Here is a 21011-nt window from a genome sequence, read left to right as displayed (position 1 = left end):
TACAAACATAAATGAACAGAACATTTGAGCACACTTGTTGCTAAAGAAGATACACAGATGACAAATAAGAAACATGCTAATATCATTACTGATTAGAAAAACAAAATTAAAACCACAGTGAGCTAAAACTATGTATACTTTAGAGTAGCTCCAATTAAAAAGACAAAAGACTGACAACATTAAGTGCAGGTAAGAATGTGAAAGACCTAGAAGTCTGTACACTGCTAAAAAGAATGTAAAATGATACTCTCTGGAAGGCATTTTATTTAAAAAGTTAAACATCTGCTTACCATATGATACAACCATTTTACCTGACATGATTACTCAAGAGAAACGAAAAAAAATACAACCATGCAAAGAATTCTGCACACATGTTCATAACAGCTAGAAGTGTTAATAATACCTGGAAACTAAAAATACAACCCAAATGTATGTGGATCGGTATTGTGGTGTAGAACTGCTGCCTATAGCACTGGCATCCAATACGGGCACCAGTTCAAGTCCTGGCTGCTCTGCTTCCCATCCAGCTCCTTGCTAATGTGCCTGCAAAAGCAGCAAAAGATGGCCCAAGTGCTTGTGCCCTGCCACTCATCTGGAAGATCTGTAAAAATCTTCTGGCTTTAAACTGGTCCAATTACAGCCATTGCAGTAACTTGGGGAGTGAACCAGCATATGGTTCTCTTTATATCTCTGTCTCTCTGTCTCTTCTGTCTCCCTCTCTTTCTCTCTGCAATTCTTTCAAATAAACTAAAATAAATCTTTTTAAAAATTATAATATATACAAATCATGGAAATTCAGCATAAATCCCAACTAGAACAAAACCAAAAAACCTATGATGCACAACATGAATGAATCTCAAAATAAGCATAGCAAATGAAAGAAGTTAGACCAAAATAAACAATATACTTTATGATCCCACTATACAAAATTTTGAAAATGCAAGATAATCCATTAGACAAAAACCTTATTAGTTGTTAGGACTGGCATTGTGGCATAGCAGGTAAATCAATACCTGTGACACAAACGACAAATATGGGCACTACACGAGTTTGTAGTCCAGCTGCTTCACTTCAGTCCAGCTCCCTGTCAGTGGTCTGAGAAAAACAGTAGAAGCTGGCCCAAGTGCTGGAGCCCCTTCTTCCATGTGAGACCAGATGGAGCTCCGGGTTCCTGGTTGCCAGCTTAGGCCTGGCTCAGCCTTGATCATTTAGCCTCAGTGGTGAACAAACAGGTGGAAAATCTCCCTCTACCTATTCCTCCCTCTATCTATTCCTCTCTGTCTATAATTCTGACTTTCAAATAAAGAGACACATCTTTTAAAAATTAAAAAAAAAAGCAAAAAGCCTATTCAATAGGCAGTTAGGCAGGAATTACAAAGGAATATAAAGGAACTTCTGCAGTTGACTGTTGATGTTCAATATCTTGATTATGGTGTGGTTTTACAAATACAAACATGTCAAATAATATTAAACTTTTCACTTTAAATGTGCAGTGCACTATATAACATGATACTTCAATTGAGCTGTTTTTAAAAGCTATGAATCAAAACATAATCATATATATGTAAATAATATTTACATAGTCATACTAATACAAGCATGGAGAATTCATTTAGACAAATTGTGAACTCCTCTTTTCTAGGAGACTACAAACTAGATTGTTTTATTTGCATTATTCTGATTTCCAGAAAAGTCTTACATTCCATCATATACTAATTATTTTTCCCCCTTTCTATGAATTTTATCCTCATATGCTTAGCTAATTATGACTGGTTTTCCTTGCTAATTTACAAAAGTTATATATTTCAGATACTAGACCCTTATGGTTACACATGCTGCAATATTTCCTCTCAAGATATTTCTGGCAATTAATTATTTCTAACTCCTTCTCCTTCCTTGTAGAGCACCTCACCTACCCTGTCCAAATTGTTAAATAACTAAGTCATGACTGCAATTGACATTCCATGTCAATAGTTTTAACTGACAGTCACAGCTGTGTTAGAAATTAATATGCTATGCAATTATATTATGGCGGCACAGGAGGGGGATCTCTGTGCCTATACAACCATATAATGAAAATTAATTTTTACCAAAGATTCTAATAGAATGAGTAAATTACAAAGGCTACATGATTTTGTAATGGAGAATCAAAGAGTCTACATAGACAGTAAGATCAACTCAGAAGGGCCCGGCATGGTGGCCTAGAGGCTAAAGTCCTCACCTTGAACGCACCGGGATCCCATATGGGCACTGGTGCTAATCCCGGCAGCTCCACTTCCCATCCAGCTCCCTGTTTGTGACCTGGGAAAGCAGTCTAGGACAGCCCAAAGCCTTGGGACCCTGCACCCACATGGGAGACCTGGAGGAGATTCCAGGCTCCTGGCTCCGGATCGGCACAGCCTGGGCCGTTGCGGCTGCTTGAGGAGTGAATCTTCGGATGGAAGATCTTCCGCTCTATCTCTCCTCCTCTCTGTATATCTGACTTTGTAATAAAAATAAATAAAAATTCTTTTTAAAAAATTACCTCAGAAGAAGAAATCTATACTAATTTTAGAAACTGCCAGTTACCTCAAAATAGTGATAAGGGAAATAATAAGTTTTATGAAACACAGTCCACTCCTCAACTAGGCCCATATCCAGTCATTTGCTTACAAGGCAGTTAAGCGTACAGGGAATCTATGGCATCTCATAGACACAATGCCATATCCCCTATTTCCTATGTAAAATTCAGCTGGCAATATCTGCCATCCGGGGATACTTCGGTCATTAGCTGGAACAGCACAATAAAGTGCTAAACGCATACCCTGAGGCACAGGAAGTCTTAATATGTGGCATCGGTTATAACTGCCGCCCCTTCCCAGTCCACTTTTCCACTTTCCGTTCAAACTAGCAAACCAACAAAAAAAGAAAAAAATCCTCCTACTGATGCTTTAAGCTAAATTCAAGACAGTTCTTTTTTTAATATATTTTTATTTTGAATTCTGAATTACGTGGTACAATTTCGTATAGGCTGGGATTTCCCCCCAAACTCCCACCCCCGACAGATTTTTCCCCATTTTACTACCATAGTGTAGTCCTTCATAAGGAATCATAATTCTATTAGCCTCTTATTTAAGTGTACCCCGACATTGTTGGTACAAACAATGTCAGGCAGTCCAGTATCCCATTGTCTACACATGTCCAAGAATTTCGTTGGGAATCTATCTTTCGTCAAGACAGTTCTTCAGCAATCTATGCCCAGTTTCAGCCTGAGTGAAACGTTTCAATCCCTCAAGAAGGTTCCCAGGATCATGCTGTGGGCTGAATGAAGAGCGGGCTCTAATGAGATAGACAAGGAACCATGTCCCACTGCCTGCATTCAAGATCAAGGGAATAGTCTACAATGGAAGCAAAAAAAACTAAAAATAGTTGAGTTTGTGACCCATCTGTCACCATTAACTGTAGGGACAGGCTTGGGATAATTAAGGCCCCGGCTAATAGACATGAGTACATAGAAAAACATTGGTTTCTGGAGTATCCCCTTCATACAGTGGGGTGTCGAAGTGCCTAAGAGCACCAAACGCAAGAGAGACACAGTATTAAAACTGGTTTTGGCATTTTCTGCTTTACCTATGACCCATCCTTGGTCAGCTATTATAGCCCAAGAGCGTCTTTAGATTTAAAGCAGGAAGCAATGAGGTATCCCTGCAACATTATACACTTAGTAGCAGAGTGGAATCAGCCATCCATCAACTAATGCAAAGTAAGAGGTGCTTCTCTCTGCTTGGAGAAGATGGATAAACATTGCTAGAGCCACACAGAAAATTTGCTAAAAAATGGCAGCAGATAGGAAAGGACCACTAGTGCAGATAATGAGCAACTTTCATTCTATTTTAGAATACATATTTGATTTTTCTTAACTTCTATACTGTTGGTAGTAGAATAATACAACAAGCCAGCAAGCACCCATACCAGTGATTATTGTACGTTTGAAAGGGATCTGTTTACAATGACCACATTTCATAGAGTTTGGAGCTAGATTTCCCATGAACAAAAAGGGGCATCTTAGTTTATATTTTTTTTTAAAGCCATTTTGGGGCCCAGTGCAATGGATCAATGGATAAGTCTTACCTGGCAGGGTCCCAGGATCCCATATGGGTGCCAGGTCATATCCCAGCTATGCTGCTTCCCTTCCAACTCCCTGCTTATGTCCTGAGAAAACAGTGGAGGATGGCCCAAAGCCTTGGGACCCTGCATCCATGTGGGAGACTTGGGAGAAGCTCCTGGCTCCAGGCTCCTGGCTTCAGATCAGCTCAGCTCAAGGCATTGCAGCCACTTGGGGGAGTGAACCAACAGATAGATCTTTCTCTCTGTCTCTCCTTCCCTCTGTAAATCTGATTTTCAAACAAAAATGAATAACACTTTAAAAAGAAAAACAAGAGGAAGAGTTGAAAAAGAGGAAGAAAAGAAAAGGAGGAAAAGATACAGAAAAAAATGAGTTGTGAAGAACAACCTACAGAATGTTTGGTGTATAATAATGTCCTGTAATACTGTGCCTTCTCACAGTGGTTAGCTTATACTCATGGATCCAATCATGGAGCTTAAATTTTTTTATTTAAATCATTAAATATCTGTTATTGATTAAGAGCAAAGAGTCAGTCATCCTTATATTTTTTAAAGTTTTTTTATTATTATTCGAAATTTAGAATTACAGAGAAAGAATGAGACAGAGATCTTCCATCCACTGGTTCACTCCCCAAGTGGCCACAGTAACCAGAATTGAGCCAATGTGAAATCAGCAGCTTCTTCCAGGTTTCCCCCATGGGTATGCACCTGGGCCATCCTCTGCTACCTTCTCAGGCACATTATCAGAGGGCTGGATCAGAAGTGGAAGACACATGACTCCAACAAGTGCCCATATGCGATGGTACTGCTTAAGGCTTCTTTATCATCCCATGGCACCAGCCCTCAACTATCTTTCCTATTTAATTTTATTAAGAAAGTTAGCCCTCTCAACAAGTCTGGAAAGCTCATGTGGAAACTCTCACCACTGGGTAAAAAGGAAATGCCTAATTATACCGATCTTCTATGGGAACCTATCTGTAACACTCATCTTTCTGAAAAAAAGGTGTCATGTTTTGTAACACCTATAGCATGAAGGTTAAATTCTCCCATCTAAAAATATTTCCATCCTGCTTTAACGATGATTTAACAATGAAAGGAACATATTATGATTCAACATTAAATAGAATATAATTTAATCTTTAACCAAAGAGTTTTCATATTTTAAATTTTGAAGTAAAATAATAAAAGTCCATTATTAAGCATCCAATGTCTAGAATAATGTTTACTCTTTGGTGGTGAAATAATTTTTTAAATTAAAAATAAACACTTATTTCGTTAACATTCTTGTGTTTTTTAAATTCCAATTATCTCTTTACAATAAATAATTTCTCTAAACAGGAATAATCCTTTCATTACATCATCTCTTTTGATAGTTTCCATGGGCCAGAAATTTAAACAAGACTCATTTGAGTGGTTCTGGGTCCTCTTACACATCGCATTTATTGAATAAATCCTTAGAACTTTCTGAGGTCTTACGAAGAATATTCTAGCCTTATCTAGGCCTTAGATCTTTTTTCCCTAAAGTCCTTCTTGAAAACATCCTATTATTTGAAGTACTGCTCTGAATCCTTCACAATTTCTATAAATTCCATAGAAAGCTGAATAATCTGTTCTTTAGGTCATGATTCTCCCTTAATTTTCTTATGGGCAATAAGAAGAAGCCAAGAGGATCCCTAAACTTTCTGCCTAGAAATCTCAGAAACTGATGAATGGGTGCAGTAGGGCACATGATTTGTTCATTTAATTGAAAGTGACAGGGAAAAAAAAAGAAGAAGACACATAGAAAGACACAGAGAGAGATCTTCTATCCCCTGCTAACTGCAGATGGCTGAAATAGCCAGGGCTGGGCCAGGCTGAAGCCAGGAGAGACCCCTACAAGGATAAGCCATCCTTCATGGCTTTTCCCATACCATTAGCAGAGCGGCATTGGAAGAGCAGCAGTCGGACAAAAACCAACAGTAGGCACATGTTCTATGTTCTTTATTCACACAGGCAAAAATTCTGTCAAACTTTGTCACTACATAACAAGGATTTCCTCTTTAATTTTCAATTACTTCTTCCTCGCTTCTGTTTCAACCTCCCCAGAAAGCTTTCCCGAGGCCTGTTAGGCCTCTGCTGGCACCTTCCACAAGGACCTTCTACCTCTTAATAACACTCTCTCTGTGCAATCCAGGATTTCATCAATGATCTTTTCCTAAAGGACTCTGTCCACCGCCAGTCCAAAATACAAGATCAGCTTAGGTTTCTTGTTCTGTCAGCACTCCATTTCTTTATCACATTCTGCTCTACCTTCCTATCGATATGAGACAAATCACTCCAAAATGTAGTCACTTAGAACAACGCTCATGTCATTATCATTTACGATTTCTGTAAGTTGGAAAGAAAAAAAACTTTTGCTTTCACTTGTGGTTGTAGCTGAGAGTCACTCATTGGAAGCCACACAATAGGGGAAACTGGAACAATGGAAGCTAACAGCTGCAGATTCCTTCAGTTTGGTCTCTCCACTGAGCTGCCTTGGGCTGCCTCAAAACACAATAGTCCAAAGGCAAATGAGGAGTTTACATGGTCTGACTTTCTCCAGAACATGTATCCTGAGACAGACTTGTGGGCTGTTTTGAGCTCATATGGCTGTGGGCTAGAGTGATCTAACTTTTGCTCCAGGTTCCTTGCAAAAACACATGCATAAGAGCAGAGATGTGTAAGAATCACAATGTGGTAACAAAATTTATTCCAAAGGTAAAAAATTAACACATGCCTGCATGAGTTGCCCCACGCAGAGATATACCTGTTATAAGTGGACAATGACCCAGAGAAATGCCCAAAGGAAGGAGGTGGAAGAGGAAAGAGGGGATTGTACCTGTTCTGTGATCCATGGTGAGACAGATGCCTCCTCCAATATGAATTCCTTTTATGAAAAGGGTAAAGGGGGTGGTGCCACAACAAGTATAAATCTACCTGGGAATTATGTGATTTCTCCACAAGTTCCATTGCAGCTTAATCTCAATATTTCCATGGTGCTCTCTTAGCTCTCAGATGGAGCAGGTGCATCCTAGGAAAGGGGCCTTTTGATTGACAAGAAGGAGAATAGAATCACATCTGTGCCTTGTAGACTTGCAGCCCAGCAGACCTATCTAGTTGCCTGCCTATTTATCCCACATCAATATCAGCAATCAAGCAAAGACTGCATTCTATTTGTTGAAGCGATTACAATCCCATCCAAATTCAAGGTGACTGAGAGAATTAAATTCCCTCTCTAAAAGATCTTGCAGAATAATAATTTTACAGCCAGCTTCCAAAAATCTTCTAAATAATAATGCTCTTAGACTTCGGTCCATGTATTTTCTTTATCTGGGGAGGGCATAGAGGCAGGATATACAGAGAGAAACAGAGATCTCCCGTTTATTGGTCACACTCCATCCAGATCACACTCTGAATTTCTTGGAACAATTGTTTTGTCTTTTAAATGTGTTCATAAATCTTAATTTTTAACAGAGGGAAAAAAATGTCCCATATCTACAAGTCTTCCATGTTTTTATCTCTAAGATGTCCTATACCAAAGAAAAAGAGGTGAAAATATAACTTGGCCCCCTCAATGCAAAAAGAGCACAATTTTTGGTAGGAGCTCACATATGCTCACAATTTACTTTTCTCCGAGCCTGTTTCCCTACTTGTATAATGGTGTATGTATAATGTACCTACTAACCTGGGAAGCATATTTGGGAGATCCATGCAAGAAAGCTAACCCACATGAATATTCTGGAAACTAAAACTTTAGTAGTAAATGTTTTGTATTATTTACTTGGTTTTCTGACGCTTCTAAGAAATACCAAGAGGAAAGAAAGTAGAAGTGTAACTTCTACTTCAGAAGAGAGGGTGTTTTCTTAAAAATAAATGTGTTTTTCTTCCAAAGCAATAGGATTTATTTCTTTGAGAAATGACAATTCCTTCAAAGTGAAGCATGTGAGCTCTGTGAGAAGAGGGCCAGGATTCCAACCCTGACCTCTATGAGGCTACCTAGCAAGGGGTCCACACCCATTCTAATGCAAACACATGCAAACAATTAACCAGCGAAATTCCAGGCAGGCTTCTCAATACTATGGCTTATTTAGATCTTAGCAGGGGATAGTACAGTGGCCCAAAAATTTAGTTTACCACAGAGTGATTTCTGCAGAGAAAGTAATATCATATCAGCAATCAGCAAGTTTGTTACAAAACACATCTTGACAATGAAATAAAGCTTGAATATTCACTTGGCAACATGTATGTATATCTTCTGTATGACCATGTTTATCTAAAGATGAAAGTGAAGATTAAAAATAGCCTAGATAATTTAGGTAAGAGGAACAATAATAAAACCTGCTACTTATTCAGGAGAAAAAAGATGATATTTTCAGTAGGTTGAACACCCAGTTCTCACTTGTAGATAATTTTCTAACCTCTGCTTTCTTTTATCGGTCTAATCATAGCTCAACATTACACAGTTCACAGCTCCAAATCTCCAAAAGACATAGTTCAGTGGGTCTCAAAGCTTCATGTTAAAATCCATTAAAATACATATAGAATTATTTATATCTCTATACACTGAAGTACAGAAAACACAAATTTCGCAAATTTTGTAAATTCAAAACTGAGAAAAACTATTATAACAAAAGACAGGTTAACAAACAAAAGCAAGCAGGTTTATTAATTTGTGTTGTGTGCATCCTGTGGAAGAACTGCAACGCAGTGGCTTGGGAGCCGGTCTCAAGAAAGAACAGTAGATTTCAGAGGAGTGACAAGACAAGGGAAGCAGTCCCAGCCTTCAAGGGTGGGAAAACTGTGGGAAGGTAAATTTATGACAAGAGAGTCTGCTCATAGATTCCTCTGGCATTGCCATGCCTAAGCTGATAAGCAAACATTGTATAGAATTTACATCTAGTCTTAGATGGGAAAAGGGGGAGGAGAGCAGAGAGCTCTTTTATCTTTCTGAAGTCCTGTCTTGCTTTTAGGCAAACAGGAGGCAGAGAACATTCACAATTTTCTTTTTCATTTTTAACTGACATATAAATCTTGCATATATTTATGGAGTACCATCTGATATTTTGATAACTATATACATTGTGTGTCATGTCTAATAAAGGTAAGTGAATCTATCTCCCCAAATATTTATTCTGCTGCGTCTTGATTGACTTTAGCACAACAATTCTGTATAATCTGGGGGAGAAATTTATTTAATTTCCTTTGAAACCAATATAAAACAATTTTTTTTTAATTTTCTTTGATAGAGACGGAAATCCTCCAGTCACTGGTTCACTCCCCAAATGCCTGCAACAGTCAAGGTTAAGGTAGGCCAAAGCCTGCAAAAAGAGAGCCCATCCTGGCCTTCCACATGGATGACAGGAATCTGATTACTTGAACCAGCACCTGCCCAGGTACTTGCACCAGAGTGTCCAGCAGCAAGAACCTGGAATGAGGAGTACAGGCAGGGCTAATCCCCACACTCTGATATAGGTTGTGGATATTTCCACCAGTGGCTTAAGCACTAGACCAAAAATCTGTACAAAACACTTTTTAGAAGATCTAAGAGTTTGATCTCAAGTTGAAATGGTAAAGCATTTTAACCATTTAGAAATTTACATTTCAGAACTGGAGGGACCACAGTGAGCTGCTCATGGAATAAACCAGGAGAGAACTCAATTCTGGCTTAGCGCATTGCACTGGTCCCACAGGGAAAACAGTGCCAACTTGCCATCCTAAAAGTTCAACCATAATAGCTCCAGGTGGCCCTCGGACCTAACAGAGAGCAGGTTCTGGCAAGACCAGCACCTAGCGATATAGGACAGCTTACATCTCCCTAATCCTAGGCATTGCTTGAGCCATGAGTAGGAGAAAGGCTATGCAGGCAACAGTGGGGCCACAGCGAAGAATCACAGGTTGTAGAGAGTGGTGAGCCAGGAGCTGGGGTTATGGAGAAGCTTAGCACAAGAATGCAAGAATGAAACTTGCTGGAGGGAGTAGCACAAGTGACTGCAAACAAAGAGCCAGGTACCAAACACAATCAATAAAATTAACCTGCAGGACTGTGGGTGACACAGCTTAGAAATCTGTCCTAAGGATAGGAATCTGCTAATCAGAAGTACAAAAGAAGAGAAAGAGGCAAAATGAATATAATTGACGCCTCCCCCACAAAGGAGCAAAGTCTTTGTCAACATCAGAGTTAACTGAAGAAGACATCAAGAAAACGGAGGATAAAGAATTTTTAAAACTTGCTATAAAGCTTCTTATTAACAATGAGAAGCACAGATAGGAGTCCAAGGAATTTAAAGAATATGTCACACATAAAATAGCAACAATGAATCAAACGAAAGCTGATATATTCGAAATTAAAAACACAATGGAGCAAATTAAAAATGCAGTGGAAAGCCTCAGTAATAGAATGAAGGAGGCAAAAGAATCTCAGAATTGGAAGATACTTCTTGACACAATGGGGGAAAAATGAAAAAGCTGTAAGTGGAGTTTGGTCAAGCTAAAAAATGTATTCAAGAATTCAGACACTAGTAAAAGGCCAAGTGTAAGAGTTACATGAGTTCCAGAGATGCAGAAAGAAAAGGTGGGTTTAAAATGCATCCATTGAAATAATAAAGGAAAACTTACCTAACATGAAGAAAGAATTGGGAAACAATATATAGGAGGGGCATGGAAGTTTCAATATGGTTGACCTAAAGTGATCTTCACCACGACACATGATAATCAAGCTCTCTTCAATTGAACATAAGGAAAGGATCCTTAAATATGCACATGAAAAAAACAGATTAACATATAGAAGAGTCCCTATCAGACTCTCAGCTGACCTCTCAGAGGAAACTCTACAGACGAGAATGCAATGACAATAAAATGCTGGACTCTATACATGGTACATGCTTGCAATGAAGGAACCATGACTGGATTTGAATTGTACTACTGCAACAATGTGGAGGAATCCATCATGGGTAGAGAGCATGGGGAGGGGATGGGGGAATCCCAGAGCCTATGAAACTGTGTCATAAAACGAAATCAAATAAATTAAAAAAAGAGCAAATTGATCATCTTTTTCTTTGAAAAATATTAGCATAGTAAAACATATATATGCAACAAATTTATCTTTTAACCAATGTACCCATCAGTGACACTAATTTTATTTACCATATTGTGCAATCCTCACTTCTATTGATATCTACTGATAGCCTCTATTGGCACAGAATACAAAGAAAAGTCATTTTCATTTCATAGCGTTGCAGAAGTCAACAATGAATTTTAGTAATTCAAGGCTCCCAAAAGCTCATCTCCACAATAATAATTTACCTAGAGAGTGGAACATGAGCTTCCCAAACTTACCAAATGTCATTTCTGCTTTAATTTTAAAGTGGTAGTGATTCTTAATCATGAGTCTAAAGCCTCTATGAGTCAAAAGTCAAACCAGTTATCTCAGATAATCTTTTATTTATAGAAAGAACCTGGTGATTTAAAAAAGTTATAAAAAGTAGATTATTCCTTTTTCTCCAAAAAAAGAAAACTTTTTTGTTAGAAGACCAAAAGTATGGTGATCATCCATACAGAAAAAAAAAAAAAACTTAACTTTAAAACTTCTTTGCAAGCAGAATTTCAACTGTATCTTCTGTTCATATGATAATTTTTTTCAGTTGATTTCCAAGTGTGTATGTAGATCTGCTCTTAATCAGGAACACAGAACAAATGAAATTAGGTTTCTTGCCAGAAAACACAGCTTTTGAGTTGGCTACTGACCAACTTTTATCAAAGCCTACTTGCAAAAAAATAGCATTACTAAAGGAACACACAATCCATTCCTTGAAAAGTTTTTTATTTCTGAAGCCGAGTGCAGTAGCCTAGCGGCTAAAGTTCTCACCTTGCTTGCACCAGGAGACCATATAAGCGCCGGTTCATGTCCTAGTGGCCCTGCTTCCCATCCAGCTCCCTGCTTGTGGCCTGGGAAAGCAGTCCAGGACAGCCCCAGGGCCTTGGAACCCTGCACCTACATGGGAGACCCAGAAGAGGCTCCAAGCTCCTGACTTCGGGTTGGCTCAGCTCCAGCCATTGCAGCCACTTGGGGAGTGAATCACTCTCTTTCTTTCTGTACATCTGACTTTCCAATAAAAGTAAAATAAATCTTTAAAAACCATTTATTCCTGTGTATACCGAATATAATTTGGAGATATTCAAAAAAGGTTCTAGCCCTCCCCCACACACACACTCACACCCCAATTTTCAGTTCTCTGTCTTCAACATTGAGGCACGATCAGTAGTAGCTTTCTATGCGTTACCCTTAGGTAGAGCAAATACACAGAGAAAACAGATCCAAGTTCCTGGCATTTGAGCACACAAATGAGCTTCTGTGAATCTACAGCAAAGTCCTAGCTCTCAACCACACTAGTAAAGTGTATGAAATGAAAAGTGATTGACTTTCGGGGCTGAAAACAGAACCAACCCAGTGATTGCAACCACCAGCTGATCAGGACAATGGACTGTGCTGGGCCCTGTACTTGCTAATACATACAAGAATCTGGTCAGGGAACACCTCACACAAAGTTTCTTTGGGGATCTCCCCAATCGAACTGCCGGACTCAGAACCCTAACCAAGAAAACACAGAAGAAAGAACAAGTCAATCAACCACCTCAGCTATATGTTGGCAGCGAAATATGGGACAAACGGAGACTCTATGATGGACTATGTCAATCAGTGGATTCTTCAACGACCTCATCGTGCTTGGAGTGGCAAGATTGGCAGCGATTCATAATTGGTGAACCATCAAAACCACTTGAGCAAGAACCTCAGAGCATGTCCTACATCCGGGACCTGGGGAGGGTGGGAAATTGGGTGGGCCTTCTCCCTTAATACCCCCCTTTAAACATGAAGGAAGCAATATGGAAATAATAGTCTTACCCACTTCCCTATAGCCCTTGAACCTTTTTTACCTTAATTAACTATGTAAAGACTGTCAAAAATACAATTTAAAAAAAGAAATAAAAAAAAAGAAAAATGATTGACTTCAAAATTTTCCTTAAAATTACAAAAATCTGGAGCTTTGCATTTGGAGGATGTAATCAATACACAATTGTAAAGCATGTTTGAGAACATAAAATAAGACACCTCAAAGTCCCAAGGATTCAGTGAGCATGAGGAAAAAAGATATCAGGAAATGAATGACCAGATGTTACTCATGTCAGTAACTGAGAAAGGTCCCAGAAATTCATTCCAAACCACAGTTAAGTCTAAGAAGTAGGCATATCCAGCTGCCAGAGTGTACTGTGAGAGGAGATGCTGTGTGGCTCCATGAAAAGTCATTGACTCTTAGTGACTACTGACTCTGTGAATTTATTGCAACTTACAAAGATGGTGGGTCTGGAGTTGCTGTTAGTCAGTAGGGCTGGTGGTTAGAAATGAGCTGGAAGTGAAATGGAGAAATCTAGCGATAAGTTGGGAACCTGCCAGCCCTAAGCTATCTGTCTTCACTACCCAGATAACGGCGAGAATTTTACAGTTGCCTTTCAATTTTCTGAAGCTTAATTTACAGCTAATAATAACCCATAGTGTTAGAGCAAAACATAGTTTGTGAGTTCAAAATAGAAGGATTTGACTTAAGAGTTAGCCTACTAGGAATAAATGAGAATTAGAGAACAGGTTGAATAAGAATACATAAAATAAATTAAACAAGGCATTACACATGAAGCAATTAAATGAACAAAAACAAAGAATTAAACACAGTGTGAACAAGAAGCCAGAACATATAAGAGAGCAGGTAGACACCAGATTTCCAGGTTGGTTAGAGAAGCTTTATAATGGATGGCACGAGGCAAATTAAAGTGCACAAATTAAGTAATTCTTAAGAAAGTTACTTTAATGATGCAAATTAGGAAAAGGTGAATGTAAGCTAGCATGCCCAATGATTCACAGAAAAGGCTCAAATGAGTCACTCAGATGATCACTCCTATGAAAGTTTTAATTGGGGAGGCTGGAAATGTAATAGAAAATGAAGAATAATATCTAAGAGATACATTAATTTATAAATACCTAAGAGACATAATAATTATTAAATCCCCATTAATTTCTAAATCCCATTCTGCCCATAAAGCCAGACTAAAGAACACCTCCCAAGTCTGACAGGTTAATTTTTAAAAATGCTCTTAATGATTTATTCAAAGGCAAAAATGATTTGGATACACAACAACTGAGTTATGATTTATGTAATATTTAATTTCTTACTCCCAGCTCTCCTAGAATATGTGAAACAACTGAAATAATGCTGCACAACTTTATGAAAACCTACACTGACATACCTTCAAACTGTTGTTTGTCAAATTTAATATCCACCCTATTCAGCTTCCAGAGAGCCATTTCATTTACTGGCATGGAAATAAATGAAGACCACAAAATTAAAATAGAGAGGTCATTTATTCAGAGTTTGCTCTGTCAAGCAAATCAGTCCTTATCATTTGTACTTGGAAAAGACTCAAAGGTAAGTGGAAAAGTTTTATACTGACAAAAAGGAAAAATTTAATGCATGCTCTCATTGTAGGCTATTAACTTGGGGATCATAAAGGTGAGTTAGCTAGAAAATTTGAAGAGTATATTCACCATTTTCTACATGATCTTAATTTAAAAGCATTCTGCTGGATTATCTAAAAGTGTTAGGGCCCACTCCAGGAAAAATGTGGGGAGAAATTCAGAGAAATATTCCTGAATGTGCTATTTATTTTATTTTTAATTAGTCTTCAATAGATTCATTATAGCTCATAAATATAATTCTAAGACTATAATGATATTCTGTCCCTCCCAATATATGTATTATGTCTAAAGTTCTTTTTAACTTGAATATATTCAATATGCCAAGGTACTATTTTGGGAGGTAGCATGTCCTAAACCCCTATCACACTCATGGCCTAATTAAGTTCATTCTTACATCTTCCCCCACTGATAACAATTATCTGTCCATATGTCTGTACTCTCTACTGGACTTGTAGATCCTAAGCTGAAGACAATATCTTACTCATTTCTGTTCCTAGTGCCTCCATGGTATCTTCCACATACTATAGTTACTACACAGATCCAAGATAAATGAGGAACAGAAACAAAACTTATTGCTTTTTCCCTATTATTCTTGTTCACTAAAAAGAATCTTCTCTAGTCTGTCCAGCTTCCCTGCTGTTTTGAGTCCCTGGGATGACTTCACTCTGCCAGAATTGTTTTGAGAGAGAAAGGGACAAATAGAAGAGGAAAGAAAAGGAAACCTAAAAGAAAAGCAAAAAGCCACTGAGGCAGTTGGGAAGAGAGGCTATGGGGAACTAGGATAACTAGAGGCCCCAGAAGTGCTGAGAGATGAGAGAGAGCCAGGGAAGAGAAAACAGAGAAATTCCCCAAGTGTCAACAAGGGTTACAAACCCATGACTTTTAATGAAATCTGTGAGGCCCTAACAAATGTGAGAATTACTTCATTACTTTCGGTTGTTACATTGTGCTTCTGGTGCCATTTCCATTGCCCATAAATATATGGGGAGGCCTCCCAATTTATTTAAATTATAACCTATAAATTTATAAATGAAGCATGCATGTACAAACCATGTGAATAGGAAGTGTTTTCCACTGAAAATCCTTGCATTTTCCCAGTGTTTTCTCTGCATATTTGTCAAGCACATGCAGGGGCTTTTGGTTTCAACCTAAAAGGCTGAGTCCGCTGGGGTTCAGTCACATCTGACCCTGCCTGCTGAGGGAGTGGGCAGCCCACAGTTGGTCTTCTGTACAAACTGATTTGCCTAGAGGGAAAAGTAATGATGGGGAGTAAAGCTTTCCAAGGCACACCAAGGGCGATACTTGAGCTTCGAAAGGAACAGCAGAGTGGTCATTCTTCTCAGATCTTACAGGCAAACCAGAAGGAAAAGAAAAAAAGCTTTCCAAAGGAATTTAGGAGACACAGTATAAGAAGACCTCTTTGTTTGCTCAGCTGACAAAGTACACAGGGATTTTCCAAAAGTTTGTGAAGGTACATTCTATAAAAATGCTGTGCATGGATTTCAAAAATGTTTGTCCCAAAATAAATTTATCTTGTGATTCCACTTTCCAGGAATTTTTAGGAGTATTCACAGTGCTCTCTGAAGAACATAATTTGTTTATGAGCCAGTGTTGCCTACAACACATGCCACAAGCCTTGGAATGTCAAATTTGCATCTTTGGAGGTGTCAGAAGCATAGTGATAGGGGGAGATAATCACTTTCACTTTTTCAGATAAGACCTATTGGCTGAGTAGAATGTCTTGGTGAGTGCATGGAAGATATCCCTACACACACCCTACAAATATACTTAGCAGGTTTCAGGAGACAGAGGTTCTCAAAAGACAACAGAATTTTAGTTATAGCGAATGTAACTCATTTATTCCTACTGATTTCTAACACAAATGCCAAAAGCCTAACAGTGTTCTTTTGCAGTCACATTAAAGAATGCATTCCCCTTATGGGGAGTGAGAATAGGGAGGGAAAGGGGAGAATTCCTATACCTACAAAATTGTATCATGGAAAATGATAATAACAGTTTAAAAAAGAATGCATTCCTTCTGTATCACTGTGTGGACCTCTTGCACACATTGTGTTTAGTTAATCCTAGTTAATCCTAATTCATTTCAGAAATGACTGAGGCTGTTCACTAGTTTAGTAAGAAATTAACCAACTGGAAGAAACAATTTTTTTCTACAACCATAGAAATCATAAGAATCACATCTGTTAATCACTGATTTACAGGTGACACTGCATTAAGATTTCTCAAGAAAATTACAAAGGACAGTCGCCGAATGGCTCAACTAGCTGATCCTCCACCTTACAATGCCAGCACACCGTATGAGTACTGGTTCATGTCCCGGCTGCTTCAATTGCCAACAACTCCCTGCTTGAGACCTGCGAAAAAAGAGTGGAGGATAACCCAGAGTCTTGGGACCCTGAACCCAAGTGTGAGACCTGGCGGAACCTCCTGGGTCCTGGCTTCAGATCAGCTCAGCTCCAGCTGTTGTGGCCATTTGGGGAGTGAACCAGTAGATGGAAGATCTTTGTCTCTTCTTCTTTCTTTGTAAATCTGCCTTTCCAATAAAAATAAATAAATCTTTAAAACACACACACACAAAAATTAGTACATGTTCTTTGTAATTCTTCAGTCTGAAGTGGGTTCAGGACTCATTTTAGGAAGTGTGAAATCAGAATTTTCTCATGAAAAAAGCAGTGAAAATCAACAACCAGGGACAAAAGTCACACTAGGTTTTGCTGTCACAAAACGAGCCCATAGAAATTGCTTCCATTGTATATCATATTTTAATACCATTTTTTCATTTTAAAGAATTATTTATTTATTTATTTGGAAGGGAGCACAACAAAAAGAGATAGATTCTTTAGTCTTCTTGCTCATTTTCCCAAATGGCCAAAATAGCCATGACTGGGCTAGGTCAGGACAGTGCCAGGAGCCAGGAACGCATCAAAAGTAGAAATGCCACCCACATGAGTGGCAGGAGGCCAAGTACTTGAACCATCTGCTGCTGCCTTCCCAGGCACATTGACAGCAAGTTGGATGGAAAGCAGGGTAGCCAGGTCTAGACCCTGTACACACCCTCTGATATGGGATGCCAGCATGGCAAAAATATCAACTTGACCCACTATACCACAACACTGTCCCCATCATTATTTTGCATTTTTATATCATAGACACCCAGAGAATCATGAGTTTCTTCTCTTTTGAAAATATTTCATAGGGTAAAAGAAAAGTGTAGAATAAAAGTGTTGCTTTGTTAACGGTGAATCTGTGTTAATTCCTTTTAGAGTGAACTCTCCTAGATGCCTTAGGAGTTCATTAAGAGCTAACTATGAATATTCCAAAGGTAGGACATTCTGCAAAATACTGTAGCATATACTTTAAAGAAAGAGCAGTTAATGGATCAATTAGCCTTCAGGAGCTGAGGAACAAGAAATGGCTCCTTTACTGTTTTCATTCTGTACAAGTCATTTTTAAACTTTCTCCCAAGAAACAATTCCTTTTTTCATTTCTAGGAAACAAGGAAAACCTAAGAAGGCATTCATTCCCATTTTTCTTTCGAATTCCTGTGCACTCCTATAAACAATTTATCTTGACTCTGATGCCAGCAAAGGAAATCTGAAATTTGATCTGCTTCTGGTACTAAATGAAAGAAAGATTTTTAGACACCAATCGAATCTTGTACTGCTTCACAGATGTTGCAAAGAAAAAGTCATACCCTCTTAAAATTTGCAATTAGAAAATTTCTTTGCATTACCGGGCTTGCAGTTCTAAGCACAGGTATCCCAATCAACATGTAGGTACAGAGATTTTGGTCATGGTCAGACATTACACAGGTGTCCTTCATAAATGTCAGAGACAAAATTGACTATTCCTTGGAGACTGAAGTTTTCAGGGCAAAAGCTGTAGACACATTCATCACAGAAGCAGGCAAGATGCCATTGCCCCAAACAGAGCCAAGCCAAGCGTGCTTAGTTAAATTAAGGTCCTGCAGCCATCTAGTAATCAGGAGCTCGAACGTGGAAAGCCAAGCGTTAAGTGTAGAAAAGTCATCATGGGAAGTAAAATCACAGACATTCGGTTTCAACCTGTGGAAGCTTATGGTAGAACTGTAGCCATTTTCTGTGGGCTTTTTATGGCAAAAGGAAATCAAATTATTCCAGGAGGAAAATATGCTGTGGTTTTCTTTACAGAGGAAAACAGAATTTGCTCTCTCCTATTATGTTTGACTGAGGTCAGAATTGACATTGTTGCCAGAGAGTCTGCTATTAGAAGTCTTGAATAATGGCAAGCTAAACTATTGAGCAGACACAGAAAACCCCAAAGGTTTTCTTTTTGAAGCTAATATGAATCATTCATTTATTTCAGTAGCTTGAGACATTTATATATAAACACACTTCGAAGACTTAATGATGCTATACATAACACAAGTCACTTAAAACCCCATCTTCTTTCGTTAGAAAGTCCAGTCTTCAACCTGGTTCAGTCTGAGCAAATGTTTTATGGTTTGAATGTTCTCTATATTTTTATGCTAAACCTACTGTTTCACTTCTCTACGGCTTTTGATTTAAATTTTTAGCCTCTCTCTAAAGCATTTGAAATTTTTCTATCACTCATTAAAAATATGTATAAGAAAAGCTAACAAATTACACAACGTTTATACTAACCAAGCATAAAATTCTTAGAGAATTCTAGAAGGTGATTAGTGACAGTTCAGGGTAAGCTGTTGTAACAAAGACACCTAAAACATAGTGGTCCGAACAGGCTGGAACTTTTTCTTCTATGAAACAATTCAGAGAGATATACATAGTTATTCCATGATACCAATCAAGAATAAAATTCCTTCTACTTTTTTACTCCACATCCGTTAAAAAATGTTTTTCTGATCACATAGTCAAGTTGAATTTGCAACATACACTGTGCCCCCAGCCAGAACGAAAGGAGAAACATATAAAATGGAGAGCAAGTAGCTTCCTTAAAAAAAAAAAAAAAAAGTGGCACAGAAGTCACCCACACTATTACTGCACACATTCTATCAGCCGGAAATCATTCATTAAACAACACTAGTCAAAGAAAGAAGTTGGAACGCATGATCTATAGTTGAAGAGCTATGAGTCTAACTAAAATTCAGCTCTCTTACCAGGCAGAAAAGGAGACTAGATAGTAAGGGACAGCTACAATCTACCACAAACAATATACCTTGTGAGACTCACTTACCAGCCTGTTGCCTAGTTAACTTGCTATACTGTAACAACTATCTTTGTTAAACTTTCAGAGTTTTTAGCAATATCCCTGTTTCAAAAACAGACAAAAAAAAAATAGACAGAATCAGCTACAGCCCAAGAAATCAAGCAGAGTTCGTGCAGTTCCAATTACCTTACAGCTCATTTAATGACAAATGATCACATTCTGGTGGCCATCTTTGAACATGTGGCACATGTAGAGGCATGATTTGCTAATGTGCATGCCCAAGGTTATTTCCACTTCTCTTTTCTTTAAGTCTATTATGCCCCAGTTTTATCCCATTCATTCTAACTGTAAATTCCCAAGTCCCTTTTGAACAAGCAGATATTTGAACTCTTACTCAATCTCTTTATTTGGGAGCCTTGTAAATAAACTTTCTCATAAGAAAGAAAAAGAAAAGAAAGAAAGGGAGAGAAGGGAAGAAAGGAGGAAAGAAGGAAGGAAGGGAGGGAGGGAGGGAGAGAAAAAAGGAAAGAAGGAAGGGAAGAAGGAAGGAAAGAGAAAGAGAAAGAGGGAGGGAAGAAGAAAGGAAAGGAAAGGAAAGGAAAGGAAAGGAAAGGAAAGGAAAGGAAAGGAAAGGAAAGGAAAGGAAAGGAAAGGGAAGGGAAGGGAAGGGAAGGGAAGGGAAGGGAAGGGAAGGGAAGGGAAGGGAAGGGAAGGGAAGGGAAGGAAAGGAAAAGGAAGAAAAAGGAAGGAAGGAAAAGAAAAACATGATTCCCAGTTCCTGGGGAGGGGGTTAAGAAAGAAGCACTTCGGCAAGGCAAACAAAGCTGTTGCTGGGCAACAATTAGACATCAGAATCCACCTAGGTGAAAAAATAAAGCATTGCCTCATGCATATGTTGCACTCTTTAAAATGTTGATTATAACTATTGACTAAATATTTGAATTCAAATGTTACAGAGAATGAGTTCACTGATTAGTTCATGAAACCACCTTACTATTTTCCTTAGAAAGGGCAGAGGGTATTTATCTATAGAAAACAAAACAGATGCAAATAATAGGCATTATACATGACCAAGTATCCATTAGACTAAGGTCTATTCCAAGTTAACCCAATAAGTCTGTAATAGCAAGTAAGGTCATAAGCCAAACACTCTAATAACTGGACTAGCAGTTCAATCCTG

Source organism: Ochotona princeps, chromosome 7 (assembly GCF_030435755.1).
Source record: "Ochotona princeps isolate mOchPri1 chromosome 7, mOchPri1.hap1, whole genome shotgun sequence".
Taxonomy (NCBI): domain Eukaryota; kingdom Metazoa; phylum Chordata; class Mammalia; order Lagomorpha; family Ochotonidae; genus Ochotona; species Ochotona princeps.
This window is presented reverse-complemented; position numbering follows the sequence as displayed.